Here is a 23,424-nt window from a genome sequence, read left to right as displayed (position 1 = left end):
ATACATAAAGGAGTGAGCATGGCTATGGGCCAATAATACTTTTTACGAACACTGTGATATGAATTCCATATAATTTTCATGTGTCAGAAATATTCTTTTTCTGGCTTTTTCCCCAACCATTTAAATTTTTTTAAACTATAGCCATACTGAAAGAGGCAGTGGGACATATTTGACCCACAAGCCGTACTTGGTAGACCTCTGGCCTAATCTAATCTTCTCAACAAACCTATTAAGCAAGAATTGCTTTCCATCATTTTGTAGATAAAAAACTGAGACTCCAAAAGATCAGATAACCTGCCTAAGGCCACACAGTCAGAAAAAGTGAGGCCAGGATTTAAACCCAGCCAGCTAATTGCTAAATCCAGGCTCTTCAGAGCTGTTCCACCTGGAACAATCACATGATCTCGCAAAGCCTCAGTCTTTCCACCTGTCAAATGGGGATCATGAAAACAGTACCTTTCCATCAGGCCCACTGTGAAAATTTGATGTGACAAACCATGTTCTGTATATACTAAGAGGCGAAAGGTAACCATGTACCGTGATCCTGTGTTAGAATTATTTCTGTAGGAAGAGGTGGTTTAGAACAGTGGTCAAAATATTGGACTGTGGGGTTAGACTATGGGGGTTCAAGTCCTGCCTCTACCAGGACCTCCATCAAGCCACATAAAATCCTATGCCTTGGTTTCTCATTTGTAAAATGCATCAAAATTATCGCATCCACCTCGTAGAATTGTTAGGATGACGAAATGAGTTAATGCATCTAAAGCCCTTAGAAGAACACTTGGCACAGTCAGTGTTTTAACTATTATCAGTATGTCTTATCTTCCTACATTTAAGTGAATAGTCCTGAACAGCAGGATCTGACTTTGCAAACCCTAGCACAATGCCAAGCATATAAACTTGAAAATATGTGGTAGCTGAGTGAGCAAATGAATGAGCAAAAGAATATGCAAGAAAACAAAAGTCAAAATTTGAATGGTGGTTAATTTTTGTTATCTGGGATCATACCAGCTTGTAATACACTCACTGCTTTCTCAGTGTAGTTGACAGTTAAAATAGAGATTATCCTCTCTGGGTCATTAATTTGTATCCAGTATCAGCTATAGGTAGTATTCTTAGAGTCTTGGGAGATCTTGTGGAGGCCCAACTGGTATAGAAATATGTATTCAATGTTTGAGCTATAAGAAATGTTACAATTCTTCTCTTCCATCAGTTTCCCCAGAATTGTGGATGTCTTCAGTGGAATTTCCCAGGAAAATGTGTTGAAAGTTATAGGAGTCATAACTTTTATTGTACAAACCAAAAGAACATTAAATCAAAAGAGTAGCCTTAACCAACACCATCATTTCATTTTTTTTTAAAGATTAATTTTTTAAAAATTTTCTCTTCCCTTTTCCCCCACCCCCTGGTCTGCTCTCTGTGTGTATTTGCTGTGTGTTTGTGTCTGCTTGCATTCTTGTCAACAGCACTGGGAATCTGTGTCTCTTTTTGTTGCATCATCTTGCTGAATCAGCTCTCCGTGTGCGAGGCACCAGTCCTGGGCAGGTTGCGCTTTTTACGCATGGGGTGGTTCTCCTTGCGGGGCCACACTCTTTGTGCGTGGGGCTTCCCTACACAGGGGACACCCTGTGTGGCACAGCACTCCTTGGGCGCAGGAGCACTGCACATGGGCCAGCTCCACACGGGTCAGGAGGCCCTGGGTTTGAACCCTGGACCTCCCATGTGGTAGGTGGACGCTCTATCAATTGAGCCAAATTCGCTTCTCACCATCATTTCATTTTAAGATGGATGTGGAAATGCCAAAAAGTAGAAAGAGGGGACAACGTCAGGATAAAGGGTATTCTTTTAATTGAAGAAATTTAGCTTTATTAAAAACAAAAAACTCAAATCCCAGCTCTGCTACCTCCTAATTCTGTGACCCTGACAAATCATTTCACTTCTCTTAGCCTCAGTTCACTCATCTATAAAATAGGAAAAATATGACTAAGAACAGCACCTGCCTTAGAAGGCAGCTGTGACGATTCACGAGCTATGATTCGTACAAGGCACGTGGCATCGTGCACATCCGGGTTTCTCAGCCCAGCACAGTGGCCATTTTGGGCTGGTAACTGTTGCAGAGGCTGCCTGGGCCCTGCAGGATGCTAGCAGCAACCCTGGCCTTCACCCACCAGATGCCAGTAGCATCCCCCCAGCCCTGACATCTAACATTGTCCTTGACTTGGCCAAATGTTCCCTGGGGGGCAGAGCCTCTGTTGAGAGCCTCTGGTTTACCCGTAAGTGCTCAACGCGTCCCGTTACCCCCAGCTTGGCTCAGGCCCATGGTCTCACGTGTGGAGCCGATGGTGTAAGGCAAACCCCCCATTTTACAGACGAGGCAACCAAAGCCCAGAGCGGTTTGTCCTTAGTTACTGTCCCAGGTGCCTAGGGCCACAGTGACCATTTAGAACCACTCGGCTGGCTTCAAACAACAGAAACAGTTTCTCTCACGCTCGTGGAGGCCAGAAGTCTGAAATCCAGGACAGGCTCCTCCTCGCCTCTTCCGGTTTCTGGTGACTCCACGTGTCCCTGGGCGTGGGCCACGAGTCCGTCCCTGCTGCACCTCCACTCGGCCTTCTCCCTTGCGTCTCTGTCTTCGCCGCTTCTGACACTTGTCACTGGATGTAGAGCCCACGGGTCAGTCCAGGAGATCCTTCATTACATCTGCAAAGACCTATTCCCACATCAGCTCACACTCCCAGGTAGAGGGCTTATGTCCTGCACGTGGCTTTCTGGAGGCTTGCTGGGGATTGGGCTAACCCTAAGGCTCGGGTCTTCTGACTCCCAGTCTGGTTAACTGGCCTCTCTAAATGTCAATGTCCTCAGCTGTAAAACGTGCCGAATAAAGGAACGCTTCTTATAGGATGGTTGGGTTCTCGGCAACACGGTTTGCCATTCCCAGTTTTATACAAGGGACTACTTTGAGCAAGTCCTGGCTTATAGCAAATTCTCAGGAAGAGTTAGCTATTGCTGTCATAATTATCATCAGCAATTGTATTATCACAAGTCTCTCCCTTCCATTAAGTAAAGAGACTATCACTCAGGGAAGCTTGCCTCAAGATGCAGAGCTATGAGCTAGATGGCAATTGGTCTTAAATTACTCTCTCTCCCCATGTCGGGTGTTTTGGGGTGTGGCACAACTGGTCCACCTCAAAAGAGAAGTAATAAATAATGACAAGAACTTACCCTTTGCACTTTTCTCTTCATTCCTTGCAAACCACCGACACAAGGTGGCATTTTTGTTTTTGTTTTTTTCACAGTTAGACTCTAAACGCCAGGCATCAGTGTTCCTCTACTGGGGAAGAAAGTGTGTTCTGTGTATCTCTCTCCTTCTGGGAGGCTGTGCCTAGGAGCAATTTACATACAAATTGATCTCATGCCTTTTTCTTTTGTCAAGCTTAAGGCTTTTCAAATTGATCTGTTTCCATCCTTAGCATCCCCAGTTGGGTTACAAATTAAAATAATACCCTGTTAGTTTCCCTAATTTAACTATCTGTAATTGGATGTTTTCATTACCAAGAATATGTTTGTTAAGGGGGAATAATTCGCCTTGCAGTTCAGCAGCTCAGCCCCTCTCACGGGCAGCGCCAGGTGATTGAAAGCCTGAAACCTGAGGACGCAGGGCAAGTCCTTGGGGGCCTGGGGACTTCTGAAATGGCCCGGAATTGTCCAGTTTCACGAGCTAAGTTTTCCTGAAACAAGGTTGTGACTGACATTTCCCTTTCCTCGTTGCTCTCGATCTTGAGTTTTGTTCAGGCAGCTGGAGGCAGGTGCTCAAGGAAGGGCAGGCCCCGCAGACTTCGCACCCGCCACCCAGCCCGCCCTAAGGGATGAATGTGGATGGGACTACACCAATCCTTTAGCGAGAGATTCTTCTAAGAGCGGGCATTGTCTTTGGTTTCCTAGGTCTACCGGAACAAATGGCCACAAGCCCCACGGCTTGAAACAACAGACATTTATTCCTTCACAATTTCTGGAGGCCAGAAGTCCAAAATCAAGGTGTCACCAGGGTCACGCTCTCTTCTAATGCTCCGGGGAGGCGCCTTCCTTGGCCCTCCAGCAGTCCTTGGCTTGAAGCTGCGTCACTCCAATTTCTGCCCCTGTCTTCACCTAGCCTCTTCCCTTTGCTTCCTCTGTGTCTCCAAATCTCCCTGTCCTTATGAGGATGCCGGGGATCGATTTAGGGCCCATCCTGATCCCGTGTGACTGCATCTTAACTTGATTGCACCTACAAAGATGCTATTTCCAAACACAGTCACATTCCCAGGCACCAGAGGTTAGCTTTCTGCGGGACAAAATTCAACCCGCTATAGCATGTAACCTAGTTTCGGCCAAAGAGACAAAAGGGGAAGGCAGCTAGGGCTTCTTCTTTAGAGAAAGGTGTCCTCCCCTACAAAGATAGATGCCCCTTTTCTTGCCTTCAATATTGTTGTGGGAGGATGCGATGTGGGGGCTGCTGCAGCCATTCAGTGACCATGAGGTCACTCACCCCGCGACCAAGCCAATATGCCAAGGATGATGGGCTGGAAGGATAGAGAGGGCCTGGTTTCTTGAAGGCATTGATGGTCTCCTGAATCCAACTCTACCATCTTCTGGATTCTTTTTTTTTTTTTAAGATTTTTTCATTCATTCATTCATTCATTCATTCATTCATTCATTTCCCCACCTCCCTCCCCTGCCCTGCTGTTTTTGCTCTCTGTACCCATTCACTATGTGCTCTTCTGTATCCATTTCTCTTTTTGTCTTCTCTTCTCATTTTTCTCCTCTAGGATTCACCGGGATTCAATCCTGGAGAACTTTGATGTGGAGAGACATTCCCTGTCAGCTGTGCCACCTCAGTTCCTGGTTTCTGCTGCGATTCACCTTGACGCTCCCCTTGTCTCTCTTTTGTTGCATCATCATTTTGATGTGTGACTTACTTGCATGAGCACTGACTCACCACATGGGCACTGGCTCACTGTTCGGGCACGCTTTTTCTTCTTCTTTTTCACCAGGAAGCCCCAGGGATTGAACCCAGGTCCTCCCATATGATAGGCAGAAGCCCGATCACTTGAGCCACATCTGCTTCCCCTTCTGGATTCTTAAGTGAACGAAAAAATGGCTTTACTGTTTGAGACAAATTTAGTTCATTCATTTGATCCATGCAGCTGAAAACAACCTGATGAAGGGTTCCTCCTGGTGTTTCCCCCTCATGGCTCCCTTGACAAGGTAAGAAATGGGACTGTCTTAAACTTTAAAGACAGCGTATTATTGTAGATCAGTCTTAGGGCCTTCACTGGATTCACTCCCACACTGATGGCTAGAGCACACACTTGGGATGCCAACTGCGCTGATCTCAAAACCCAGCTCAGCCATTTGCCCTGTGAATGGAGACAATGACACCTGGGGTGGGGCAGGCCATTCACATTGTTTTCTGTGTGGAAGAGCTCTCCCCCCCAACATGAAGTTCAGGGGGGGTGGTCCAGCCAAGCTCACAGGGATATTCTTTTTTTAAAAAGATTTATTTTTCTTTATTTCTCTCCCCTTTCCCCCCCGTTGTCTGCTCTCTGTGTCCATTTGCTGTGTGCTTGCATTATCAGGTGGCACTGGGAAACTGCATCTCTTTTTTGTTGCATCATCTTGCTGTATCAGCTCTCCATGTGTGGCACCACTCCTGGGCGGGCTGTGCTTTTTTCACGCAGGGCGGCTCTCCTTGCGGGGCACACTCCTTGCACGTGTGGCACCCCTATGCGGGGACACCCCTGCGTGGCAGGGCACTCCTTGGGAGCGGCAGCACTGTGCATGGGCCAGCTCACCACATGGACCAAGAGGCCCTGGGGATTGAACCCTGGACCCTCCACATGGTAGACGGACACTCTATCAGTTGAGCCACATCCACTTCCCTCATAGGAATATTCTAAGAATTAAATGATAGTAAAACATAGAGGATTTAGCACCATGCTTGACACATAGTACACCCCTGATAAATGTTTGTATCATAGAATTTTATTGTTCTTGTTACCAATGTTCACATTTTTAAGTAAATTTTGTCCTTAGGCATATCACATCTGTCCATTATTCAAAGCAAATGTAGTAGTTAGATTAGATACTTTGCAGAACTTTCCAGGCAAATAGTGCATGAGACCTCATTGGGAAAAAAAAAAAAGGCTTTGCAGCAATATGGATTTTGATTCGAATTCCAGCTGTATCACTTATTAGCTGTGGGACTTTGGGGAAATTACTTAACTACTCTGAGCCTAAGTCTTATCTGTGAAATAAGAATAATACTGTACCTCCACCCCAGGAATAATTGGGAGGAGCCAGGAAACTAATATTTGTAAAGAGATTAGTCCAGTGCCTGGCACACAGTAGATCTTAAACATGAAGGGAGTCAATGAGATGAAAATGAATCAAATTGTAGCTTAGAAGAAATTAGCATGAATCATGGGAAAATAAAGGGGCTTGTATAGAATTGCTACCTGTTTTCAGGATTCTTTCATTATTCTCCTTTCTCTAAATACAGGTTTAAACTAGACTCAGAGGTCCCAAACAAGCATACCCTTAAAAATCACCCTAGGGAAGGTGGATGTGGCTCAAGCAATAGGGCTCCCACCTACAACTGGGAGGTCCTGGGTTTGGTTCCTGATGCCTCCTGAGAAGACAAACAAGATAGCAAGCTGGTGCGACAGGCAGGCACAGTGAGCTGATGCAACAAGATGATGCAACAAGGAGACACAAAGATGAAAGACAATGAGAGACAAAGCAAGCCACGTTCCTGAGGTGGATCAAGCAACTGAGCACCTCTCTCCCATATGGGAGGTCCCAGGTTCAGTTCCCAGTGCCTCCTAAGAGAAGACAAGCAGACACAGAGAGCACACGGCAAATGGACACAAGGAGTAGAAAGCAAACACAAACAACAAGGGGGGGGCGTAAATTAAAAAAAAGTCTTTTTAAAAAATGAACCCATGGATTAAAAATTTATTTTTGAAAAATCACCCTATTTCATTCCTGCTGAGTACACAAACATAGCTATTTCTCCAAGGCCTCAGCTATAAATTCTGTCCTGGAAAACTTGTATATAATTTGTACTTTAGTTTGGAGAGCTCTTATCTCAGAATCTCAGTATGTTATTTGAAAATCATCTTGTTTGTGTCATCTCCCTTATAAATGTTGAGTAAGCAAATTGCTGAGATAACCTTCTGAAACTCCATCAAGAAATCAGTGTGTAAGTAAAGAAAATAGAGTGTGTCCCCAGGCTGGCTGAACAGCTAAAGTTGGTCATTCAGGTTTGGTTGGCTTAAAACACTTTTTTTTTTTTTTTTAATTTTTTTTTTTAAAACACTTTAAATGTGATGGCCCCCTTTTCCAAAGCTTGCTAGACATCTTCAACTAGTAGTGAAAGGCTGTAAAGAGAGGACATTTTTTTCTTACTTTTTGCCTTTGGACCTTGATTAACTGTCATTGAAACTAACTCCCATCTTCCTTAAACTAAGCAACAAGTTCTGGCTCTCTCCACCTTTTCTGAAATCCCCCACTGTGTAACCTCTGGTTTGTTGCTTAACCTCTCTGTCCCTCAGTTTCCTCACTTGTAAACCGAGGATTATGACAGCCACCAACTATGGGTGTTGTGAGCACTAAATGAGTCAATTCATGTAAAAAGTGCTTCTCATGATGCCTGGCATGGAATAAAGTCCCCAGACAGTGGCATTTACCTGACGTGAATATTTCACTTAGGGGAAAACTCAACCACAGGAGCTAGGAAAATGAAAGAGCAGAAATAATGTGCCTGGTGGGGGAGCCTGGTGGGAGAGCAAATTCAGTGCCAGGTATCAGCGTCACAGCTCCCAGGAGTCTGTCATTTAAAGATGCTCTCGAGAGGACAGGAAGCTTTTTCAGCGGGTGTTCAAGCAAAACGACAATCATGCCTTCCAAAGCTGCCCATCCCCGGCCTGGGGCCGTCAGGGGGATTTCAGAAGTAATTCCGGCTATTGTATTTCTCTGATTATGATCCGAACACCCCTGCCCCCCATTGTAGCATCTCTGAAATCAGGGTACATCTACTGATCAATGGGGTGTCATATTTTAATAGGAGGCGTTTTTCTCTTCCTTCGTGATTTATAAAATAATGGCGTGATATATGCAGTTGTCACCTTGGTGCAATTGTCACCATAGATGCTGACTTTGATCCTTAGCACAAAATCTAACTCCATGGTAAATGTCAGTGACTTCTGTTATTAGGACCATTTCAGTCTTCCCATCTCCCATCTGCTCCCTAAATAGTTTGCTTTCTGGACTGTACTCCTTAACTGGGATTTCAATTGTCACATAGCCCACCAGGACAATCAATCCCTCGGTGACTGATTTTTTTTACCTTTTTATTCTGCAGTATTTTCAAATGTACATGACAGTTGCAAAAATAATACAAAATCCATACAAAGCATTGCAGTGTAGCCCTCTATACCCAGACCCACCAAATTTTCACATCCTGCCACATCATTCTACCAGTGGCTGAATGTTTCCCTATTAGGCATCTTTCTTCTCTCTGGCCTCACCAAGCTCTCCTAAAGAACAGTAAAATGCTAGGGAGAGAGGGGGAGCAGGTGTAGCTCAGTGGTTGAGTCACGTGCAAGGTCCTGGTTCAATCCCCAATATCTCCCTTAAAAAGGGTCCGGGGCGGGGGGTGGAGCTTGAAGTTCTGAAAATGGAAACACACAAATAAATCGGGAAATTTCCACCTAAAGGCTGGAATGAGACGCAGTTCTCCAACATCATTACCGGGCCCTTGGTGGACAATCCACCGGGGCACTGGGGCTTTTGTGCTGCCCTCTTTCACATCACGTGAGATGTAGCTAACTGGAGTTATTCTATCACTGCAGCTTTTGCAAAGAAACCATATATGGAACAGTTCCATGTGCATTTAATTTTGCAACCTTCCCCTTCCTGCCCAAATGCTCAGTGCTCTGGGATAATAAATACATGACTTGGAAGAAAATATAATGGATTCTGCATGAGCACTTTACTTTCTCATCTCTAACTAGGAGAGAGTAATAATAATTCCTGCCTCACTCGAGTGTCAAGACTCAAGGACGTGGTCTTGGAGAATGCCTTCTTAAGTGTAAATCTCCTCATCATCTGTGTTCTCAATAGGCCTGACCAATAGAAATGGGAAGAATGTGAGCCACAGGTGGACTATGATGCTTTCTAGTAGCCTTGTTTTTTAAAAAGGTAAAAATAAACAGGCGAAATAATTTGAATAATCTATTTTATTTAACCCAGCTTATCCAAAACATTATCATTTCAACATGGAATCAACATAAAAAAATTATTCATATGATATCTTACTTTCATTTTTTTATACTACATTTTGAAAATCAGTACATATTTTATACTTATGCCACATCTCGATTTGGGCCAGCTGCATTTCAAATGCCCAGGAGCCACACGTCCTGTCCGAATGGCTCCCACACTGGACAGCACAAGTGGACAGAGTGTCAAGGACCGCTGGCTCCTTCCCCTTCCATTAAAAAAAAAATTATTAAAGATTTAAAATTGTTGACTAGGTATCACAGATATATAGTACAAAAGTTTTGACAAAAAAACTATAGAGTGAAAGTAAATCTCACTCTCTCCCTTTTCTTCCAGACACTGAGTTTCCCTCCCCAGAGGCAGCCACAGTTGTTAGACTCAGATTTTCCTATCTCCTTCCAGAAATATTCTAAACATATAAAAGCTCGTGTGTATGCCTATGTGTGTACATATGTGTGTATGCATATGATGTACACACATATATAACCTGTGAATACAGACATACACACATGTACATTTGCATCTTTTCATATATTGTTTTTTACTCTGTTTTCTACACAAATGTGAACACACTCGGCTCTATACTTGATGTTGTACATTAACCAACCCTGCGACTTCACAACTGTGTGACATTGGGCGAGTGACTACATTGTGCCTCCATTTCCCCGTCTGCGAAGTGGAGGCGGCAAGACCTAAGTGTCTACTCCAGAGGGCTGTGGAGAAGACTGCAAAAGTACACACGACCGCGAATAATGCCTGGCCTTCTATAGAATAATTCATAGAATTATGCCTTCTATAAACTTTCTATTGATTTTTAGTAGCCCAAGAGCAATCGAGTGTGTGGTTCTACTACAACTGAAAGGGGACAATGTGGGTTTTTCCCCCCAATCTTTTGCTCTTACAGCAAATTCCTCTTTGTGCATGTTTCATTTTGACCACACGCCTGTACACGGGAGGCTAAGAGCCGGGCAGGGGCGCGGGCGCGGGCACGTCTCACCCGGGCTCCGCCGCGCATCCCCCGTGCACCGGCACCTGCGAGGCGGCCGGCCTCGCCCTCACCGGGGGCATCAACGCTGGTTTTCTCTCTGCCAAACGATGGGCGAAAACGGCGCCGCGTGGTGGATCCCTGCGTGTCTCCTCGGCGGCGAGGCCGCGCGCCTTCTGCTCTGTCTGAGGGCGCCCCGCATTTCCTCTCCTGGAGCCTCTGCTTGGTTTCCCATTCGGTTATTGGACTAAGCCTTTTTTAATCCCGTCCGCTCCGCGCTTTCCGGACCTCCCTGTCCAGACCACCTGGGGGCCTTTTCCCGACATCCTTCAATGGCAGCAATCCAGATTTCTTTTCTCTTGTCACCTTGAACTGTAATTTCAATCTCATGTTGAGTTTTCACAGAGGAATAGAGTTTGTCACTGGTCAAATCGTAGGTGCCTCCAGGGCAGGATTGCACTCTTGGGTCCTGAGAAACTGAGAATGCCTACGGGGAAGGCACCTAATGAATGATTTTTAAGTCTTCAGAAAAGGAAACCAGTGCTAGAGAATTATAGAAATAAGAACGTCACTCTTCCTCTCAACGTTTAATTTTTCATGATCAAATTATTAAAATAAACTGGTAAAAACTATTGGGCTTTTTCATTATTTTTGGAACACTTTATTGTCATTATTATTTATAATACCTACATCTTATCTTTTTTTTCTCCTACCCCCCCCCCGCCCCCCGCTGTTTGGCTGTTCTGTGTCCATTGTTATGTGAATTTCTATGTCTGTTTTTTCTTTCTGTCTTCTCGTTTTCCACTCGAGGCTAAACTGGGATTTGATCCCAGGGGTCTCCAATGAGGCAGAGAGGTGTCCTGTTGCTTGCGCCACCTCAGTTCCTGGTTTCTGCTGCATCGCACCTTGACTCTCCCGTGTCTCTCTTTTTGTTGCGTCGTCATCTTGCTGCATGGCTCTCAGTGCAGGCCTGACTGGTCACACAGGCACACCTTCACCAGGAGCCCCAGGGACCCAACCCAGGTCCTCCCACATGGTGGATGGAAGCCCAGTCGCTGGAGCCACATCCGCTACCCGGCGTTTTCATTATGACATTATTAAAAAATTTCTCTCTTCCCAAAAGTCTGATAAATACCTTTCAAGATTCTCCTTAAGATAATAAATGTCATATATTAAATAAAATGTATATATATGTATGTATGTGTACACACGTACAGAAACACATATATTGCTTGGGGGACTTGGCAAAAAAAGGATCTTTCATTTAACTTTCAGCAGGTCATTCTTTCACTTTAGTCATTTATTCAACAAATATTTGTTGAGTTGTTACTATGTGCAAGGCACTGTTTTCTCATTTGTATGTTTGGTTGGTTGGTTAATTGATTTTTTTTTTTAAGATATATTTTTTATTTATTTCTCTACCCTTAGTACCCCCTCCCCTCCCCAGTTGTCTGCTCTCTGTGTCCATTTGCTGTGTGTTCTTTCTTTTGTCCACTTCGTCGTTGTCAGAGGCATGGGAATCTGTGTTTCTTTCTGTTGCGTCATCTTGCTGCGTCAGCTCTCCATGTGTGCAGCGCCACTCCTGGGCAGGCTGCACTTTCCTTCGCGCTGGGCAGCGCTCCTTACGGGGCGCACTCCTTGCACGTGGGGCTCCCCTACACGGGGGGCACCCCTGCGTGGCAGGGCACTCCTTGTGCACATCAGCACTGCACGTGGGCCAGCTCCACACGGGTCAAGGAGGCCTGGAATTTGAACTGCGGACCTCCCATGTGGTAGACGGATGCCCTATCCACTGAGCCAAGTCCACTTCCCTGATTGTTTTTAATAAGCGATTTCTGTACTAAGTGATTCAGAGTCACAGAATCATGGGTTTCAAATAAACTTCTAGATTTCTTACCCCATATCCAAATAGAGTATCCGACAGTCAGTCTAGAAGCTATTATTCTTTTTCAAACTTTTTATTGTTGAAACATATATATAACTCAATATTTCCCATTTTAACCACTTTCAAGTTTACAATTCAGAGGTTTTAATTATACCCACATATTATGCTAGCATCACCAACATCCGTAACTCCAACATTTTCATCACCTCAAACAGAAACTCTGCAGCAGCAACTGCCTTCACCTTCACCCCACTCCGTGCCCTTGAAAACCCATACTCTACTATCTGTCTCTGAACTTTTCTTATTCTAGGTCGATAGATAAGCAAGAGCATGCAACATTTATCTTTTTGAGTCTGGCTTATTTCACTCAACGAGTTCTCTTTGAGATTCATCCACGTTATAGCATGTATCAGAACACTGTTCCTTTTTACAGCTAAATAGTATTCCATTTCATGTTTGCATCATATTTTGTTTACCCATTCATCTGAGGGACACTTGCACCTCTTGGCTCTTGTGAATAATACTGCTATAAACTTGGTGTACAAATATCTGTTAAAGTCCCTGCTTTCAGTTCTTTGCAGTATGTAACAAGAAGTAGAATCGCCAGGTCATATGATAATGCTATTTTCAATTTTTTGAGGAAGAGCCAAGTTGATTTACACTGTGGCTGCACCATTTTATATTCCCACCGACAATGTATAAGGGTTCCAATTTCTCTACATTCTCATGAACACTTACTGTTTTCTGTTGTTGTTGCTGTTTAATAGTTATCCTACTGGGTGTGAAGTGGTAACTCACTGTGATTTCCATTTGCATTTCGCTGATGACTAAAGATGTTGAGCACCCTTTCGTGTGCTTCTTGACCATTTGTATATCTTCTTTGGAAAAATGTCTATTCAAGTTCTTGGCCCATTTTTAAATTGGGTTATTTGCCTTTTTATTCTAGCGCTATAGCAGTTCTTCATATATTCTGGATATTAAACCCTTACCAAATATATAGTTAGCAATTATTTTCTTCCATTCTGTAGATTGTCTTTTCACTTTCTTGATAGTGTCCTTAGATATGCAAAACTTTTAAGTTTTGATAAAGTCCATTATATCTATGTTTTCTTTCATTGTTCATGCTTTTAGTTCATATCTAAGAAATCACTACCAAAATCAAGGTTATGAAAGCTAGCCCCTATGTTTTCTTCTAAGAGTTTTATTCTTTTAGCAGGTATGTTTAGGTCCTTTTTTTTAAAAAAAGATTTATTTATTTCTCTCCCTTTTCCCCACCCCAGTTGTCTGTTCTCTATGTCTATTTGCTGCGTCTTCTTCTTTGTCCACGTCTGTTGTCAGCGGCACGGGAATCTGTGTCTCTCTTAGTTGCATCATCTTGTTGTGTCAGCTCTCCGTGTGTGCAGCGCCATTCCTGGGCAGGCTGCACTTTCTTTCACACTGGGCGGCTCTCCTTACAGGGCGCACTCCTTGCGCGTGGGGCTCCCCTACGCAAGGGACACCCCTGCATAGCAGGGCACTCTTTGCGCGCATCAGCACTGCGCGTGGGCCAGCTCCACACGGGTCAAGGAGGCCCAGGGTTTGAACTGCAGACCTCCCATATGGTAGACGGACGCCCTAACTACTGGGCCAAGTCTGCTACCATATTGACATCTTAATAATATTGTCTTCCCATCCATGAATTTGGGATGTCTTGCCATTTATTTTAGATTCCTTTAATTTCTTTCACCAGCGTTTTGTAGTTTTCACCTCTTTGGTTAGATTTATTCCTAGATATTTTATTCTTTGAGATGCTATTGTAAATGGAATTTTTAAAAACATTTGCCACTTAGGAATATTCTTCACTGGTGTACAGAGACATGACGATTTTTGTTTTTTAATCTTGTAGCCAGCAACTTTGCTGAATTAGTTTATTAGTTTTAGTAGTTTTCTTGCAGATTCTTTGACATTTTCTATAAAAGGATCATATCAATTGAAAGCAGTGATAGTTTATTTCTTTCTTTCCAATGTGGATGACATTTCTTTTTCTTGCTCAGTTCGTTTGCAAGGACTTCCAGCACAATCTTGACTAGCACAGTAAAAGGAGGCTCCTAGTCTCATTCCTGATCTCACAGGGGAAGCTTTCAGTCTTTCACCATAGAGTATCATGTTAACCATGGGTTTTTCACATATGCATTGTATTATGCTGAGGATGTCACTTTCTATTCCTGTTTTTCTCAGTGTTTTGTCAGGAAAGGGTTGGAGTTTGTCAAATGGCTTTTTTGCATCAATTGAGAAAATAGTGATTTTTTTTCCCTTTCATTCTGTTAAATGAGGTATGTTACATTGATTGATTTTCTTATGTTGAACCACTCTTATACCGCTGGGTTAAATCCCACTTGGTCATGGTGCATAATCCTTTTAATATGTTGTTAGATTCTATTGCTAGTATTTTATTGAGAATTTTTGCATCTATATTCTTAAGGGAGATTGGTCTGTAGTTTTCTTTTCTTGTGATATCTCTATCTGGCTTTGGTATTGGGGTAATGATGTCCTCATAGAATAAACTAGGAAGAGTTTCTGCCTCTTCATTTTTGGGGAAAACTTCGAGAAGAATTGGTATTAATTATTCTTTGAATGTTTGGTAGAATTCACCAGCAAAGCCATTTGATCCTGGACTTTTCTTTGCCGGGAGGTTTTTGGTTACTGATTCAATCTCTTAAATTATTACAAATCTGTTGAGATCTTCTATCTCTTTTTGAGTCAGTTTAGGTAAATTGTGTGTTTTTAGGAATTTGTCCATTTCCTCTAGGTTAGCTATAAAACCTGTTATAATTTCAAAAAAATTTAAATTTATAATTTAAAAGAAATATTTGACCACAATGTTTAGGTACCACTTCCAGTGTTTGCTCAGTTCTACTCTTTTTTTCTTTTTTTTAGGAGGTACCAGGGATTGATTCCAGAACCTTGTACATGGGAAGGAGGCCCTCAACCACTTGAGCTGCATCCACTCCCCTCTTGCTCTCTTTTTTGGAAAAAATGATCTGTATAACAGATAATAACTCTACTACAGAGTGCTCATAATGCACACCTGTGTTGAATGAGTACAACATGGTGGTGTAACAAATGTATTAAATGTTTTAGAATCAAAGGGTCTGTGTTCCCATCCTGGCTGAATCTACTTTTCCGGATGTGTGATGCTGCTGTACAAGACATTTCGTCCTTCTTAAGCCTTCATTTTCTAATGATTTAGCTCTAAAAGCCAGCATGGAAGGGGAAAGAATGGAGTATGGTCGAAAATTACCCTTGACTGGGAAGCGGACGTGGCCCAATGGACAGGGCATCCGCCTACCACATGGAAGGTCTGCAGTTCAAACCCCAGGCCTCCTTGACCCGTGTGGAGCTGGCCTATGCGCAGCGCTGATGCATGCAAAGAGTGCCCTGCTTTGCAGGGGTGTCCCCCATGTAGGGGAGCCCCATGCGCAGGGAGTGTGCCCCATAAGGAGAACTGCCCAGCACAAAAAAAAGTGCAGCCTGCCCAGGAATGGCACCATACACATGGAGAGCTGACACAGCAAGATGACGCAACAAAAAGAAACACAGATTCCCGATGCTGCTGATAAGGATAGAAGTGGTCACAGAAGAACACACAGCGAATGGACACAGAGAACAGACAGCTGGGGGGGCAGGAAGGGGAGAAATAAATCTTGAAAAATAAAAATTACCCTTGACTGTCCTTCCTATTACCATAGTATAACAGACAGAGACTGGACAGAGTTTAGGACCAGAGAATTTATCATCTTGTCTCTTACCTGCAATAGTATACTTTATCACCTATATAACTTAAATCATTCATCTTTTCCCCACCCTCTTTTCTCCCCACACACAAAGCATAACTCAAATAAGTCGAAAGCATGCATAGATGAGAGCACTTTAACAGTAACTGCCCTCTAGGTTTTTTCTGATGATTAAATATATAGTTGATGTTAAACTGTTAAACAACTAGTACAGTGCCTAGCACATAATACATTTTCAACAAACGTTAACTGTTGTCATGATCACCACCATTACTCTACTGGAAAATTTTCTCCTTCTTCTGAAGGGAGAAAGAGATTTCACATTTCATTCCTTCTTAGTCACCCATGCCCACTGTCAACAAGATTACAGACATATAATTTTGTCTTTGTTCCATGATAAGTTTCATGATACTGTCACTAGCATACAATAAATGATGGAGAAACACTTGTTGAATGAATTACAAAATTTCTGATTCAAAGAGTGATAAGGACTAATAAAGGAGTAAGATTCCCTAATATTTAGCACATGTTCATTACTGCCAAGTTTTCTTAAAATCAGTCTGGGGAAGCAGATGTGGCTCAACTGATAGAACATCCACCTACTATATAGGAGGTCCAGGGTTCAAATCAAGGGCCTCCTGACCAATGTGGTGAGCTGGCCCATGCACAGTGCTGCCACACACAAGGAGTGCTGTGCCACACAGGTCTGTCTCCCATGTAGAGGAGCTCGACATGCAAGGAGTGCACACTGCAAGGAGAGCCGCCCAGCATGAAAAAAGCGCAGCCCACCCAGGAGTGGCGCCGCACACACAGAGAGCTGACACAGCAAGATGACGCAACAATAAGAGGCACAGATTCCCAGTGCCGCCGAGAATGCAAGCAGACACAGAAGAACACACAGTGAATGGACACAGAGAGCAGACAATGGGGAGGGGAAGGGGGAAGGGAAGGGAAATAAATTTTAAAAATAAGTCTTTGAAAAATAAAATCAGTCTGGTATTTAATACATCTCTGAAATGGTTTTTGCTTTTCCAAAAGGCCAGACGCTCTTTCGTTTATTCTACAAATAGTTCTGGCATTCCTGCCCTGTGCCGGTGCTGTGCTAGGCCCTGGATGCAGTGGTGAGCAGACCTGCAGGGGAGAAAGGCAATAAGCAAGGGCAAGCAAAGGATGTGTTCAGGTTTCAGAGGGAGCGACAGAGAGGGAGTGAAGAGGAAACCAACTCTGGGAGGGCTTCAGGAAGGGCCTCCCCAGGAGACAACGTTTGAACAGAGATCTGAGGTGACAACTACAGTAAGTGTCAGTATCCTATAATAGTAAAGATAGAAATTGTTAAAGGCACAGTATGGTCTCAAGGGAACAGCTTTACTTTCATCCTCTTTTTTAAAGAACAAGCATTTGTACTCACCGGCTTGGCAAAGCATTTTAAAAGGCTGACAGGACCAGGTTCTAGAGAGAATGTGGAGTAAGGGGGACCCTGATGAACGAACTGCTAATGGGAGAGGAAATTGATCCAACCCTTTGGAGAGCAATTGGTGACATCTAGTAAAGCTGAAAGTGTGAATTCCCTACAACCCAACAACTCTATTTCTAGTCACGTTCTTTAGCTAAATCCTTAAAAATATTAGCTTCTCTTAAGGAAGTAAGGGAAGGTTATTTTAAATTCTAACATCCAAATGTAAGACAGAAAGTCATTAATTCACTGAGTGAATATTTACAGAATGTCTGTCTGTGCCAAGCACTGTTCCAGGCACTAAATGAATATCAGGTTTGCTCTTGTGTTCATAATGGGAACACACACGAGAAACAAATAAAAAGTCCTGACACTCAACACTCATCGCATCCTTAATGTGTAAGCGTTTCCCACACAGCAGCTCAATTTGTAATCTTAGTTTCACACAAGCAGAAACTGAGTCTCAGAAAAACTGTCATTTTCGCAGGTGACCCTGCTGATCTGATGGAGACCGCAGCAGCCCAATCAATTGCTCTCTGGTCTCCACTTGGGTCAACGTGTAGCTTCCCCACGAGCCAACGAGGAAGGGATGTGTGAGTGTTCACTTTCCCCTTCCGGGTCATAAGTCGTTGTACAGATTTGGGGATGGGAGCAGGAAGTGAACAGGAATGAAGAACTATCCCGAACGAAAGCCTGCGTAAAAGATCCGGGGTGGAGACAGAGTTCAGGATGGACGCCTCAGGGATGGGGTAGAACCCTTGGAGCTGGGCATCAAACGCGAAAGAGAATGTGCCACGATGATGAAAGAGGTTGTTGATAAGGGAGGCGTCGGGTGAGGGAGGTGGGGGGTATATGGGGGCCTCATATTTTTTTTAATGTAACATTAAAAAAATAAATAAAGAAGAAAAAAAAATGTATCCAAAAAAAAAAAAAAGCAAAAGGGAAGACAACGCGCACTTTCCCAGTTCCCAGCACCGCTTAGCCCTGCCCCAGGCTTCCTTCCAGCCTCAGACAACCCTAGGAGACTGGCAGAACTACTGGCCCCGTTTTATGGATGAGCCAACCAGGCTCAGGGAAGTTCAATCCCTTCTCCAAAGTCCCACAGCTAGTCAGTGGCAGCACCAAGAAAAGAACCTTGGCGGCTGGCCTCCAGAATGTTCTTAACCACTGAGAGGACCGAATAAGGCAAAACTCTGGTAAATGCCTACCATAAGGGGGCAGTAGGAAGAGCGGTAAAGTGACAGTAGAGAATCAAAAGCAGGTGTCCCCTGGCTAATTTTATTCTCCACTTATGAGGAGATGAAGATTTGGGAGGCAGAAGCCATCCCGGATAGGGAAGGAGCCCTGCTTCAGGGGAACATAATGAATTCATGGGGACACTTGACTGAATTCATCTTTTGATTATTATTTTTCTAACAGGAAACTTCAAAAACACAGAAACATCCAAATAATAATCGAATAGGCATTCTTGTACCCTTCACTTATAATAAGCAACTGTTAGCATTTCATATTAGCTTTAAGATATCGTCCATTTTTAAAATTTCAGAGTTTTTTTTTTTATTTCCACCTGTCTGCATTGGCACTGTTTTTGTCTTACTAAATTCCTATGTTAAATGTTAGTGAACTTATTTTCAATTCTCCTTTTCTAAAAAACAAGGCTATATATTCTCCTTTCTTTAATTAAGGTGCATCACATGCTTTTTAATAAGGTAATTTCTTTTTACATATTGGCATGCATAATTACATAATTTTCAAATACATAAATGTAAATGTATCATACACGAATACCAGTCATTTTTCTTCCTTGATTTCCCCTGCCAACTTCTCACTTCTCCCCCCAAAATTCTCCTGTTTTCTACCCATCCCTTGCAGATAACCTGCCTTCACATTCAAAAATATATCATTCCATATTTCTATCCAGGTTCAAGTAATTCTGGGCAAGGATAGTTTATCACAGTTTGTTTTACCAAAATAAGATACTATTTTACTCTCTGGTGCATTTTACTCTTGCCACTTAACAATACTTAGTAGACATTCCTTCAAGACAATTCTTACTTTACTTAATGTCGACGTGGCTCACTGGTTGAGTGCTGGCTTCCCACATTCGAGGTCCTGGGTTCAATCCCTGACCCCAGAACTTTAAGAAAGAAAAAAAGGGAAAAAAAACCCTCCATGCTGCAAATGTGCCATTACTTACTTCTTTTGATTCCAGTGTTTTGCTGCCATTTACAATGCTGCAATACACATTTTTGAGTATTAAAAAAAAATCCTGGGTGTCACGGGAGCAGTAAGTTGCTGCCAGCACAGCCATAGTGGCAGGTGCCACAGAAGCTCAGCAGAAAGCTGTTGAGAATGAACTAGACCTGTGTCCTCAGCAAGCCAGTCCTCCCTGGGCTGCCGTCCAGCATCTGTAAAGCAAGGGCATCCGATTAGACAAGGACGATGGTCCCTTCTGGCTGGGTGATTCTTCGATCATCAAATAATTCATTCCCTTGTTCAATCAAGTGACCTGAGTACCTGCGATGTACAGGCGCTGACCAAGGCACTTTGGATTTGAGTTGAGGAGGGCAGAGAAGGCACCCGCTCTCAGGAAGCAGACATTCTGGTGAGAGAAGCAGATAGATGATAAGCACACAAATAAAGGATAGCAATTCCCTGCTGTGCAAAGGACTAGTTGTTGCAGGGTGCGGGAGAAGTTCTCTCAGGTGACATTTACACTGGGATGTGACTTGGTCAGTAACCATATCTGACAGTTTTCTATGAAGTAGTGATTCTCATGTATATTAAATTAGTACACATTAGCGGTTCTCATACATACCAAAAATATGTATGTCCATGTGTTTGTGGTTCATTCAGATCTCTGAGAACGGAGGGCAGTTTCGCAATTGGTCTACAGTTCTAGACCTTCCGGATCTGATTCACTCACTCAGGAGTAAAGGCCGGGAGTCCCCAGTTTTTGGAAACTCCGCCGGTGATTCTGATGCAACCTTCGACTGAGGGACGATTTCACTAGAGGGATTGTCAGGGCTGAGCCGCAGACATCCAGTGAAAAGGTAAATGGGGATTTGAATTGAAATGGCTCCCCCCCACCCACCCCCGAAAGTTATACCTTTCAAAATCTTAAACTGCAAAGCCAGAAATCCCGCAGCTGCCCCCACCCCCCACGCCCCCAGCCCCAGGAAACCTCCTAGGACTATTTCTACGGCTTGATTCATTTGATGTGCAGTAGGTATGTAAAAATCAGTGGTGGGCTGCCGGAAGCCCAGCAGAAAGAATAATCTAGAATTGCAAATGTAAAACTCCCGCCCTCGGACAAAGACTATGCTGATGACACTGGAAGCTGAAAACAAGCAAAAAATGACCCGACACTGGAAATATCTGTGAAGCAAAATGCGGTGGGGCAAGTCATGATAGCCCCACACGCCTCCCCCCATTACTCTTAGGGGAAGAATGACACCCACCTCGAACGACGGCGGGTCCAGCCCTGGGCAGTGCCGGCTGCTTAGTTAGGGCTTAACCCACGTTCGTTTTCTTCCTGAGCGTCTCCCTTCCCCCAAGCAAATTCCTCCTCCAATGCTTCCAATCTGTCCGAGAGAAATCCCTGCGGTTATTGTGTACATTTTCAGGGTGTTTAGCTAGTGGACTTACCCAGGTGGCATATTGTAACTTTACTCCGACAATTTGGAAAAACAAACAGGGCGGTTCTGACCTTTTCGATTTCTTTGGCTTCTGCATCCCTTCCAAAGCCTGCAGGATTCGTTAGGATCTTTATTAAACTGAACCGCCCCGAACTGCACACGTGGAAACTGGCACGGTTTTTGATTGAGAAGTACCCCCCCCCCTTTTTTCTTTTGGTTTCACCACCCAGAAATGCTAACTTTGTTAATGACCGATGTAAATGATATGTTTTTTTTGTTGTTAGCGCTTATCTGATTTTTCTCCTATCGATGACCTTAATCGGTTACTGAATATTTCAATTCAGTCCGTTTAGGATGGCTCCGAAACTTTTAACAGCTGTCTCAATGCTGTGTAGTGAAAACAACCTGAAATGGAACTCGCTTGTTCTGTTTACACAACTGTGAAGAGGTTGGGGGCCAAAATATGTTTTGAAGTCAATTTAAATTTCCTCATTAAAAAATAATATGAACAAGGACTGTTGCTTCAAGTGGTCGGTCAGAATAGCAGGGAATTTTTGCCATGTGAAAATTTTATGTTAAATCATGAGTAGAGGCACTGAAATCCTTCTGAAAACCTATTTTTGTAGTCCTATTCAAAACACTTTTTGAATATTTTTGCTGATATACGAAGTGATGTAGGTACTTTGTAAAATAAAATTGGAAAAAGATAGTATAAAGGAAATAAAACCACTTCAATTCCAACCCCTCATAAATTGCAGCTTTTAACATAAAGTTGCACTTTCTTCTAGCCTTGTTTCCAATGACCTGCAGTAGCCATTTTAAATCTACTGTCCTGCACCTATTATCACCGTTTGTACTTGCCTTCCATTCATGTTCTGCCTGTGTCCACAAGCCCTACTCAAATTGCTGTTTCAGAAAAATCCAAAAGGTTATTTGGGGCAAGGTTAGAGGGAAGGGAGGAGGAAAGAGGAACGGCTAATTTATGAAAGCAACTATGAAAGTAAAAGAGCTTTATTTTTGTTTTATAATTGATACTATGTTTCCCTCCTCCCCCCAGTAAAACCCTTCTCCCTACATTCCACCTTCCCAGCTCACTTCACACTTTTTGTACCTGGGATGAAAAGGGCGGGCGGGATGGCAGATTTACAGCTGCAGTGAAAATGTTCAGGGCCAAATTATATACTCTTACGGTAAGCAGAGAGGAGTGGGGGGGCAAGGTTTTAACAATTCCTAAGGCAGGCTTTAGCCCCGGCAGACTAGCTTGCGTCATGATAATACAATTTTGTATGTTAAACAACAGATGTCAAACAGAAGAAAGAGACGAGGGCTTTGCTTTTCTTCTCCTGTGGACCTTGTTCCCCCAAAGCAGCCATTTTTTCAGTTGCCATGACAGTGGTAATAGGAGTTTATCATTTTCCCATGCCTGCTGCATGCTAATGTGGAATCAATTCATGGATGTTATCTGGTTAGGCGAAGAAAGGGTCCAAACCACAATCTGCAATTGTGCTGGGGATGTAGAGGCTAACATCGTCTTTCACTCCCCCACAATCCTCAGGCCCCAGTTTATAGAGCAATTTATGTAAAGCAGAAGTTCTTATTTGCCTGCCTATTAACATATCAGTTACAATCAGCCACAGCATATAACATATAACTGATGTTACATGCATGTATTGACAAAGCAAGTTGACCATTGATTGTTTTTAAGAGAAGTTGGAATGAACAAAGAATCATCTAGATGTATTATGTGTGTGTAAAAACTGTTCCACTCTTGTCCTTAATACTAAGCTAACTTTGAAAACATCAGACCAATTTACACACTAAAAGTAAAGAAAGTAATACCTTTGAGAATTAAACTGAGAAAATCATATTTTTCTAAAAAGAATATTTTCTTTCAATGAACAAAGATGATGTAGAAACCAAGAGAAATCACAACGTTTGGAAGGACTCAATATTCTTAGAATGAAGGAAATTTATTCTTTAAAAAAAATGTATTTGAAAGAAAATTGGAAGAGCAGTTAAACCCGGATGGTGAGTACATGGCTGTTTCTTCCATTTTCTTGGTACTTTTTATAACTCTGAAAGATGTATGAATCAAAGCCTTTCCGTCTTCAGATAACAGTATCTCTGCAAATGAAGAAAAAGAAGAAGAAAAAGAGAATAAACAACGTAGCAGCACAGAAGCAAAATTAAACCCCAGAGTGATTTATAGCAGACTTAGGTTTATTTCCCTCTTAATTTCTAACAGAATGTGGTGACGGCTTATCAGCTGATGTTTGCTTTTTAAATTTTTCTTCCTAATCCCTTAAAAAAAATTTCTCACATCAATTGACCACTAAAATGATTACTTCAACTGTTGATAGAGTTTATTC

General features: G+C 43.0%; 2 long non-coding RNA genes across 10 annotated transcripts in view; one reads left to right on the top strand and one right to left on the bottom strand.

Annotated features, from left to right (window-relative positions):
• Nucleotides 1-1,737: 1,737 nt before the first annotated feature.
• On the bottom strand, nucleotides 1,738-21,188 carry LOC139437510 (uncharacterized). 8 transcript variants are annotated; one of them, XR_011647364.1, is made up of 6 exons: nucleotides 20,879-21,085; nucleotides 20,236-20,444; nucleotides 19,935-20,019; nucleotides 19,615-19,825; nucleotides 3,223-3,382; nucleotides 1,738-2,710 (listed from the first exon to the last, which is right to left on the bottom strand). It is a non-coding gene; the product is annotated as an uncharacterized lncRNA (long non-coding RNA). The 8 variants fall into 8 exon arrangements; XR_011647363.1 differs by having other exon boundaries at nucleotides 1,738-2,700; XR_011647365.1 differs by having other exon boundaries at nucleotides 1,738-2,654.
• Nucleotides 20,269-23,424, top strand: part of LOC139437511 (uncharacterized) — a 22,957-nt gene continuing 19,801 nt past the window's right edge. For both annotated transcript variants that reach the window (XR_011647371.1, XR_011647370.1), the window contains exon 1: nucleotides 20,269-20,470. This is a non-coding gene — a long non-coding RNA (uncharacterized lncRNA). The remainder of the gene's footprint in view (nucleotides 20,471-23,424) is intronic.

The sequence above is a fragment of the Dasypus novemcinctus genome, chromosome 24, assembly GCF_030445035.2.
Source record: "Dasypus novemcinctus isolate mDasNov1 chromosome 24, mDasNov1.1.hap2, whole genome shotgun sequence".
NCBI lineage: Eukaryota > Metazoa > Chordata > Mammalia > Cingulata > Dasypodidae > Dasypus > Dasypus novemcinctus.
The sequence above is the reverse complement of the archived record's forward strand: the minus strand, read 5'-3'. Positions and strand labels throughout refer to the sequence as shown.